This window comes from Pan troglodytes, chromosome X (assembly GCF_028858775.2).
Source record: "Pan troglodytes isolate AG18354 chromosome X, NHGRI_mPanTro3-v2.0_pri, whole genome shotgun sequence".
Classification (NCBI taxonomy): Eukaryota; Metazoa; Chordata; class Mammalia; order Primates; family Hominidae; genus Pan; species Pan troglodytes.
Genome location: NC_072421.2, coordinates 22,310,107 through 22,320,956, shown reverse-complemented (window position 1 = coordinate 22,320,956; position 10,850 = coordinate 22,310,107). Strand labels below are relative to the sequence as shown.

At 39.4% G+C, this 10,850-nt stretch overlaps 1 protein-coding gene across 1 annotated transcript in view; it reads left to right on the top strand.

Annotated features, from left to right (window-relative positions):
• The window catches only part of SMPX (small muscle protein X-linked), a 52,152-nt gene extending 42,776 nt beyond the window's left edge, over positions 1-9,376 (top strand). The window contains exon 5 of the mRNA XM_016943882.4: positions 8,960-9,376. The gene's annotated coding sequence lies outside the window, so the exon portion shown is untranslated. The remainder of the gene's footprint in view (positions 1-8,959) is intronic.
• Positions 9,377-10,850: the final 1,474 nt, after the last annotated feature.

Here is a 10,850-nt window from a genome sequence, read left to right as displayed (position 1 = left end):
GAGATTTAATGTGCAGCCACGTTTGAACACCCATTCTAGGTGGTTTAACCCCCCACCAGTGCGCGCGCGCACACACACACACACACACACAGCAGAGTGAGTTACAACAGCCTATAAACAAGATCTCAAATCTCCAAATCAATTATGCTTTCTTCCTTTCCATAAACATCCTTCTTTATTTGGCCTCTTATCTCTTTTAACATTATAAAATTAAATCATTTGATGATAGCTTCAAAAGGTAAGATTTGGATATAAGTAGCTTTTAAAATAATGGTTGGAATGATTTAGAGGAAAAAATGAAGGCATTGATTTAAACTTCCCCCGGCAGCTTTTTAAAGAAGAGCCATCAAAATCATCCCTCAAATTCTCAATAATTAAAAAAAGGTACTTGAAAAAACAAACAAACAAACATTAAATAGCAAACTCTATCAAGAAAATTGTTTTGCATGAAATGTATAATTATGTAAAGAGCCCATGTAAATTGGAAAGCAAAATGCTAACACCTTAATAGACAAAGGAAATGAACTCACAATTCACAAAAGTGGATGTATAATTGGTAGAGAAGCCTAAGAAAATATGCAGCTTCAGTAGAAATCAAAGGAATGCTCAAGAAAACAGTTACTGATTTTCGTTTAAGAAAATACACAAAGATGAATAGGAAAGTGATCGTGAAAAAGACATATGCACAATCTCAAAAAATATTAAGTATCTTCTGTATAGCAGGCACACAGCAGTATAAATGATGAGGGTGGGGGGGTTAATAAATGGAGAAATTCCCAGTCATTGTGGATTTGTATCTCTTCCAACCCAGTTGTGTCTTGATGGAAGTCCATTCTAAAGAAAATGTTCACATGGAAAAGGTTGTGTTCATTTATGGTAGCAAAATTGATTAAGAACCTAAATGTCCAATAATAGGATTCCAATTAAGCAAACTCTGGTGCAGCCACCTGATGAAATACTATGGATACTATTTGTGATATAATGAATGATAAATAATTTATAAAGTATAAAACTGGAAAAATGCTTCAATGATTAAATTTTGAAAATGATACAATGGTCCTGGTCCCCACACCTAACACACACACTATATATTTGTATATTTAAAGTTTCAAGGAGCCCTTAAACTAAGAAGGTGGTTTATCTTTGCTTAACCCAGTATTTCTCAACTTATCTCATGATTGATGGTTTCCTTTTTCCCCCTTTTCCTCTCCCTTTCTTTTCAAAGGAAAACTTGTTTTATTATCTCTTGAAACTAGTATTTCTCAAATGAACAAAACCCTGTGGATTTGTTGGTATATACAGTAGTATTTAAGAGCTATGTAAAAATAAAGGCCTTACATGGATATATACATGGTAAAAAAAATTCATCAAGTTCACTTAAGATTTGTGCATTTTACTCTATATAAAGTATTTTTAGAAACACTGCTAGATTCTGAGAAGGCAAGACATATTTTTAAGTGAAATTTTGGTGTTCATTAGAACAAATGCATGAATATTTGTTAAGTAAACTTTTTGGTACGCTACAGGTATATTTCTGTGTATCAGTTGTTAATGTGTGCCTCTAATGTACTGTCAGTGTGTACAGATTACTTATTGATATGGTTTGGTTGTGTCCCTACCCAAATCTTGAATTGTAGCTCCCATAATTCACATGTGTCATGGGAGGGACCCAGTGGGAGATAATCGAATCATGGGGGCGGGTCTTTCTCATGTTGTTCTCGTGATAGTGAATAAGTCTCATGAGATCTCATGGTTTGATAAAGGGGAGTTCCCCTGCACATGCTCTCTCTTGCTTGCTTGATGCCATGTAAGACATGACTTTGCTTCTCCTTTGCCTTCCACCATGATTGTGAGGCCTCCCCAGCCATGTGGAACTGTGAGTCCATCAAACCTCTTTTTCTTTATAAATTACACAGTCTTGAGTATGTCTTTATTAGCAGTGTGAGAACAGACTAATACATGTATGCTAATTTTACAAGTTTTGCAAAAGAATTTAGTGTAGCAGAAAGAGCTCCAAACCTCATCCTGGATCAGCCGATAGCTAGCTGTGTGATCCTGGGCAAGTGACTCAACCCCTCTGGATCTGAATTTCCTAATTTCTAAAATGAGGAGCAATACCAAAACTCTAGTTCCATTCGTCTTTGAAAAAGTCTTACTATTTTAAAAGATTATAAAGCCTTATAGTCATATCTTTGCCTAATAATACATCAAAGGCCATCCTTTTATCTGACTACTGAGTCTTTGGACCACTCATTACCATCATTGTGACTGTGAAAACAATCAATCAATCAGCTTTAAGGTGATCACTATGACAATGTGCTTTCCAGGTATGCATTATGGGAAGAAGGCAGGGAGGCCTACATTTGTTTCACATGTTCTGTTAGTTAAATGCCAAAAAAATTAGTTTTCCATTTGGTTGCTCCAGAACCCCTGGCTGCCACAGATCATTGCTGGACAGTTGTAGGAGGATTCTTGGTACTTCTGATACAATCACCATTGTCTCTATGCCTTGAATGCCAAGGCATAAACAATATAGAAAGATGTTGTCATCTTTGGAAAAGCTGAGAACCTCTTGGTTAAGACAGCAGTCTCCTTGACTTATTTATCACTTTGTCTACTTCTAGATGTTATTGAACTCTGCCTTGGTAGGGAAATCTTGGGTCAATATTTCTCCAATGAAGTCGGTGGCCCCTTTAGAGACAGGGAGGACTGTGTTCTGATGGATGAAGAGAAATTTCCCACAAAATCTGGAGCTGCCTGTGGTGACTGGTCTTTGATGATGCCCCTTTCCCCACCAAGATCTCACCAAACAAATGTATCTCAGTTGCCAGCCCCTAACTCTGAGTTGATATCCAATATAACAAACTCTCAATACAATAGGATCAATAAAAAATATTTTAATGAGATTCAACCTGGATATGCAATTTGCCTTTTCCTTATGGTCACTCGAATTATCCAGGTCCTGCACTTAACGCTACTTTAATCTGGATTTCAGGTGCAGGATTTGACCAAGGCAAATGTTCTGGTCTTTATGTCTTCCTCTTCTTCCGTTTTTATATAGTTATTGTTAGAAGGATTTCAATTTTCATTTTAACCACCGAAGGCTTCATGAGTTGCAAAGGCAACTTTGGTGGATGTTTCACAATTTAGGAAAAAATGTTCCTAATTTTTACTTAGAGTTTTGTTTCTCTGACTTTACAAGTATCTGTTTGGGAAAAAAGAAAGAGTTTTGGGTTTGGAGTTGTTTGGGTGCAATTCTAGGCTGAGCGCCTCTCTGAGCTTGGGTGTGTGTTGTTCCTTACAAGCCTTAGTTGTAGCTTGCACCACCTTCCTTAGGGTGTGGTCCTGATGAGTAAAAGGGACAATATGTGTGAATGTGCTCTGTAAACTCTAGAAGACTTTACAAATGCCAGGCGTTTGTCTTATTTCTGATGCCCTCTAAGGAACTCCAGAGCTTTAACCAGTTTGCTCTGGGTGCATGGTTGGCCATTGCATATGGAACCAGACCATGAGCCACTGCCTTCTCTCAAGTACTTTCGAGTGTCACTGTGCTTATGGCTCTATGATTTAGCACCACATAGGAGGAAGTAATCATTGCACTGCCCCTGAGTGTCTGGTTAAAGGACAAAATGCAGACAAGTGTTGAGTGGACTCCATTTCCCACATGATGTATGTGGGGCCACGGCAACTATGAGTAACACAGCTATAAATGGGTCACAGCAAGGCGTAAACATCACATGTTCCTCAGTCTGGACTTAGGGTGACACAAGGGAGATATTTGGTGTATCATCCCCACACCAGCCAAGATGTGCCCTTCCCAAATGTAAACTAGAGGTTTTGCTTCCATGTCATTTTTGGTCTGAGTATAAAAGTTACGTGGGGTAGCTAGAGAATGACTTTTCAGCTGGTTGCCATACCTTCCCCATCATTCTCACAAATGTACCCATACAGGAGAACAGGGCACAGGAGAATAGCTGACAGCTGTTGTCTAGGCAGCAAAGCAGCGTGGCCCTGGAGACAGCCCAATACACTTGCATTCCAACACCCTGACAAACAAGAATGCTTTACAGAGTGGGCAATTTTAGCTCTGGATCCCTTCCCATTGTTTCTCATTTCTAAATTCAAGCCCTGACACAGAGCAGGGAGCTCAGGTATCTGGATTCCCGAATTTTTGTATTCTGGTATCATGCCAGCATCCCGAGCACATGCTGAGTCCCACAAAGCCAAGGATGGAGACTCTGGCCGTCTGGGGACTTTGTACTCTGGGATGGACTATATCTGACGTTATCCATCAGTGCATTCCTGTTTCCAGGCATGTTGGGCCTTCTTGAATTCTACCGGGACCCGGGAGTGGGGGAAGCTGAGGGACAGGGTGATCTGCAGGAGGACACCTGCAATGGCTCCTGCTTCATCTGCCACCTCATGCCTGGCTCCTTCTGCAAAGAAGAATCAGGTTTATTTTGTAGGCTGAACAAGGTAGCTGTGTAATCAGTTGGTGGAGTGCCTGGCACGTAGTAGGTGCTCAAAACTGGTACTGCCACCATCAGCTGTTTCTCCACTCCCACATGAGCACAGGTTGATAGCACTGGCCCAGCTTCCCCCTCTTCACAGTTGTTTTCAGGCCTCCCTTGGCTCTCAGCTGCAGTAAGTAAAGAGGAAGAGCACAGTTCCCCTGGGGCTAATGTTATGTTAGGAATTCCATGCATTTATTTTCCTAAATATGGTCATCTCACAGTGGTCGTGGTGGTCTGGGAAAATGGGATCAAGATTTCTCTATTTTTAAAAAAATTTTTATTTTCATAGCTTTTGGGGTACAAGTGGATTTTTTGTAACACAGATGAATTGTATAGTGATGAATTCTGAGATTTTAGTGCCCCCGTCACCTGAGTAGTGTCCATTGTACCTAATATTTTGTTTTTATCCCTAGCTCCTCTCCCACCCTTCCCCTTCTGAGGCTCTAAAGTCCATTATATCACTCTGTATACCTTTGCATACTCATAGTTTAGCTTCACTTATGAGAACATACAATTTTTTGTTTTCCACTCCTGTTTTACTTCACTTAGAATAATGACCTTCAGCTCCATCCAAGTTGCTGCAAAAGACATTATTTCATTCCTTTTTATGGATGAGTAGTATTTCATGGGGTATATATACCACATTTTCTTTATCCATTCATTAGTTCTCTATGTTTATAAAACTGTCTCAAAGTCAGAGAGGCCTATAAGCTGAACCCAGTCGTGAAGGACATCTTATGACTCTCCAATGCAAATGGCTCATCCTATGTTTCTCAGTATAGCCATAATTTCACCTATCTATCTGGGACAGATAAAGGATTATCAGAGTCCATATCAAGTCTGCCATATAAATGGTACCCATTTCTGGGTTGCAGATGGTGCTTCTCAGTCTGGACACATCTTGGAGAGAAATCACACCTCATAAAACATGCTTCAGTTACAATTTCCTATGGATCATCACCCATTCCATGCTGCTCAGAGAAGCCCAAGGAATACCTCAGCTTCAAGGGAAGCTTGTCATGGGCCTCTTACTTAGCCAGAGAGACTGGCCATATGTCATCCAGCACAGTGACCATAGCAGTAAAGTGGCTACAGCATACCCTGGCCATCATGGGGCTAGAGCTGGGACCTAGGGCAGAATTGGCAGCATAGTGGAGACATAGCACATCAACCCAACACTCCTGGATTTCTGCATCTATGAGCCTTCACTCATTACTGCTGACTCACATTGAAGAATGTGGGTTTGGCTATAACTGCAACTCCAGTTCTTTTCCTATTTTCATTTCTCCAGTAGTCCAACTCATCAATCACTGGACCCCTGCTATGTGTCAGGTGCCATGATAGGCAATGGGATGTAAAAATGAATAGGACATATTTATATCCTTAAAAGATCCTAGCCTAGTGGCAGGGCAGCTATAGTGGGAAACATGAGAGGAGTGAGATGATGCATATAAGCAAATAATCACAATTCAGCATGTTACATGGAGAATCATGGGGAGGTTGGATTTTAGTCAAAAGTTATAACCAAAGAGGCGAGGCCCAAAGGCTCTTGTCATTACAGGAGCAAAAAGTGGTCTAGTGAACTCAGAATATAGGATACTTGAGGGAGAATGACCAGAGATGAGCCTGGATCCTGATACCCCAGGATGAAGCTGTGAAATTGCTGGTCACTCAGAAACCATGGGCTGGGAAGGAGGTGGTATCTTACTTCCACTTTGTGACTGGCATGGACTGAAAATTGATAATTTCTTAAAAAAATTAGTAAACAACCTAAACGTCCATTGGTAGATGTATGAATAAAGAAAATGTGGTACACACACACTGGAATTTTTATCCTGGAATAAGAAGGAAACTCTGCAATATGTGACAACATGGATAAACTTTGAGGACAGTATGCAAAGTAAAATAAGTCAGTCACACAAGGACAAATACTGCATGATTCCACTTATATGAGGTGGCTAAAATAGTTAAACACATAGAATCAAAGAGTGAAGTGGTAGTTGTACAACATTGCTGTACAACATTGTACTTATGGTCAACAATAATGTATTATACACTTAAAATGTATTAAGAGAGTAAATCTCATATTGTGTTCTTTTGATAATAAGATAAAATGCTGGGGAAATACAAGAACCTATGCTGACTGCTCTTGATAGCATTTTCAGTTTTGCGATCATTAATAACTTCCTACCTTTTCCTCTGGTTCACAAACCATCCATACCTTGTTAGTGGAGTAGAAATAGCCCTAAAGTCGGGACACCTCTGTTAAAATCCCAGCTTTTCTATCTACCAGCTATGAGACTTTGAGCTAGCTACTTTGATTTTTGAACTTCTATGTATTTCATCTCAACAGTGAGTACAGCACAACCTGCATCACAGCAATGCTAGAAATGTTCAATGACACTATGGGCTTTGTGATCTCTAAAGAAATATACAAGAAAGAGAAGCTTTCTTATAGATAGATCTCTGCTATATACTTCTCTGGATTCAATGGCCAGAACTGGGTCCCATGGCTCCCCCTAGCTGTAAGAGAGACTGAGAAATAGAGTATATTATTTCACTCACCAGCCTTTGTAGTAGAGAAAAACAAGGGTTATGGAGGGTGCCAAACCAGAGTTTCTGCCCCAGCAGGGGGAATATCCTTGTGTATGTAGTTTTCTTTCTCCAGCCATTGGCAATACAAAAGGTGAGCATTCCACTTTTAAGAAAAGATTCAGCTCACTCACATAAGTAAAACACACAAGGAATGACACCAAAGACTAATGGAAAACAAATGTGTAAATAGTGTTCAAGAATCCCTGCATTACAAGAGCTTTGAAAAGAAGTGGCACCATATCAATTAGCTATTGCTGCATACCAAATCACACCCCAAATTCATTGTTTAAAACAAGATAATTTCTTATTCTAACTCATGTGTTTTGGCCTCAGCTGATATAGGTTGGGCTCAGCTGATCTTGGCTGGACTCACTGATGTGTCTGCAGGTCATCTGGGGGCTCTGCTCTACATGGGGCCTGGTTAGGGTGCTTTAGCGGGGGTGGCCCTGCTCCACATATTTCTTGTCCTTCTTCTGGGATCAGAAGGCTAACCTGGCCATACCCTTGTTATGGCAACAGCAGAAATACAAGAGTAAGCAAAAACGTGATACCTTTTGAGGCATAGGCTCAAAACTGGTACACCATCATTTCTGCCTCATTCTGTTGGCCAAAGCAAGATGTGTGGCCAAACTCAGGCATGAGGAATTATACCCCACCCACAGTGGTAGAAAACTACAAAGTTACATGGTAGTAGGGAGAGGTGAAGAACAGGAGCCATGAATGCAAATTTACCTCAGGGATCACTGGTCATACAAGCCATAATCATAAGACTAACAATATACTCTAATCCTTCAGGAGAAGCTATCTTAATTTAGTTTAGAATTACTTAAATCACTAGAGCCAAAGTTGATGGCCACAGCATCTACCCATAGTTCATTTACATTCATGGAATTGAGAGATGAAGTTTTCAAGTGAAAATGGGGTCTTCAATGTTGACTTATTCCTATCATATTGATTTATAAGCTGTCCCTAACATATCTCATGAAAATTATACTAATGATGAACCTGGAGGACATTATGCTAAGTCAAATAAGACAGTCATAGACAAATATGGCATGATCTTACTTATATGTGGCATCTAAAAACATTAAACTCATAGAGGCAGAGAGTCAAATGGTGGTTGCCAGGGGCTTGGGGTGGGGGGTGATGTGGATGGGGAGATGATGGTTAAAGAATAGACCAAATTTCAGATACATAAGAGGAATATATGCTGGAGATCTCGTATTAGTCCATTCTCGTGCTGCTATGAAGAAATGTCTGAGACTGGGTAACTTATAAAGGAAAGAGTTTTAATTGACTCACAATTCTGCAGGGCTGGGGAGGCCTCAGAAACTTACAATCATGGCAGAAGGGGAAGCAAACACGTCCTTCTTTACATGGCAGCAGCAAAGAGAAGTGCAGAGCAAAACGGGGGAAAGCCATTATAAAATCATGAGATCTCATGAGAACTCACTCACTATCATGAGAATAGTATGGGGGGAACCGCCCTCGTGATTAAATTATCTCCATCTGGTCCCACCCTTGACATGTGGGGATTATTACAATTCAAGATGAGATTTTGGATGGGGACACAGCCAAACCATATCAGATCTATTGTACAGCATCATGACTACAGTTAATAATGTATCCTTGAAAATTGCTAAGAGATCTTAAATGTCCTCATCACAAAAATAAGTATGTGAGGTGATGGATATGCTAATTATGTTGACTTAATCATTTCACAATGTATCTATGCATATATCAAAACATTGCATTGTATACTGTAAATATATACCATTTTTATTTGTCAATTATGCCTTAATGACACTGGAGGCGAAAAACTCATGGTTCCTTTGGTTTTTCTTTTTCAGGCTTGATGTGAAGAAATAAAGAGGCAGAAGATGGGTTCAATAGCTCACTAAAATTTTATATATTTGTATGATGATTGTGAACCTCCTGAATGCCTGAGACTCTAGCAGAAATGGCCTGTTTGTACATTTATATCTCTTCCTTCTAGTTGGCTGTATTTCTTACTTTATCTTCATTTTTGGCACCTCACAGAACAAATTAGCCCATAAATTCAACACCTGGAGGGTGTGGTTTTGAGGAGGGATATGATTTTATGGAGAATGATATGGCAATGTGCCTAATGATTTTGATGAAAAGTTTCCCAAGCTACTTCCTACAGTATTTTGGTCAATATTTGGAATGCGTTTTAGTTCTTCACCTTTTAAATTATGTCACTAAACTTTGTATGAGTTCAAATAAATATTTGACTAAATGTAAAATGTGAATCTAGACTAAATTAATTTTTATATTTCAGATAGCTACATATCCCCAAACCTGGAGAGAAATGACATATGAGTCAGCTGATACCCATATTGCCTAAGTGGGGGCCTCTCATTCTGAATTATTGAGTACCATGGGTAAAATCATGGCTGACTGATCACTCATATGAAGTTAAATATCACCTGAGGAATTGGATATCATTGATATTCTTCCTCCAAGGATGAGGAGTTTTACAGTGAGTGCATTTTACATCTACAGAGGCCAGATGGAATACAGTTCATTATAAGTTAGAAACTCCCCTCACCCAGATGGAATAGAGTTCATTATAAGGCACAATAAAGTAAAGCTGAGCAAACAGAACAAGAGAGGAGAAGAGCCATCCAAAGATGAAACATGTCTCCTGCTGCTAAAATGGAGAGTCTCTATGTCAACTGAATCAATGTCCAACACTATCATAGACCAAACAGAATCACCTGGGCTCCCCTAGCATCTTATGATCTTCTGAAAGACTCGGGCAACTTCACAGTGTGAAGATTTGAGGGACAAGGTTATCAAGAGCACACTGTTTGAAAAGCAAGCATGTCACTTACCTGGTATGCAGAGACCTCACATCGTTTCTCGGGCTGAGTGACTTTGATCCTTGCTTCAGAGCCAACCATTGTAAAAAATCAGATGTACTTTGAAATATCCCAAGTGTAAATTACTCTCCTGCTTTTCTGTTTCATAGAGATCAGCTTCCAAAAGCAGGGCTATCATTGCCTACACCTGTGACTGGCCACAGAGTCAGCAGTGCCTGATGAGTTTAAGTTTTCCCGAAAAGGTGCCTGTCTGGTCATAGGTCCCACGTGTTTCACCAGACTATGATTTATCTGGTCATCTACATCTAATATATACATATGGCATGGGGAATATCAATCAGAACAAAATATGCCAGCCTAATAATCTGTCAGCAGACGAGGTAAACAGGTCCTAAATAGGCGCTAGATTGCCTCAGACTGTCTCACTCTATACTGATTAGAGTAGTTGGGTGGGGTTACCAAATTTGCTTCAGTGTTCACTTTGTTTTAACGTAAATTATCTATGTTCAGTTTCAAAATTAAGTTCTGATATAATGTCTTCAAATTTTAATGTCTTCCAAGGCAAATTTGCAGCACAATACATACCAAAGTCATTAGACAAATTCAATGGATGTTTTGAATTTTAAATTTAATATGTATTGTATTTTGTTAAGGCTCAAATTCACTATATATAGGATTTAGGAACTTCCACATTCTATCATTCATTAGATAGCACATATAGTATAATATAGGAAAAGACAGAGTCTTTGCTTTCAATGAAGTTATAATTTTTAAAATTCACACATTACATGCTAAGTGGCTCTTTAAAAACCCATATGTCTCACGGAAACAGCCTTATTTATCTTAAAAGTTTATAAACAACCAATCATTATGCAACTTTTCCATGAAGGAGAAA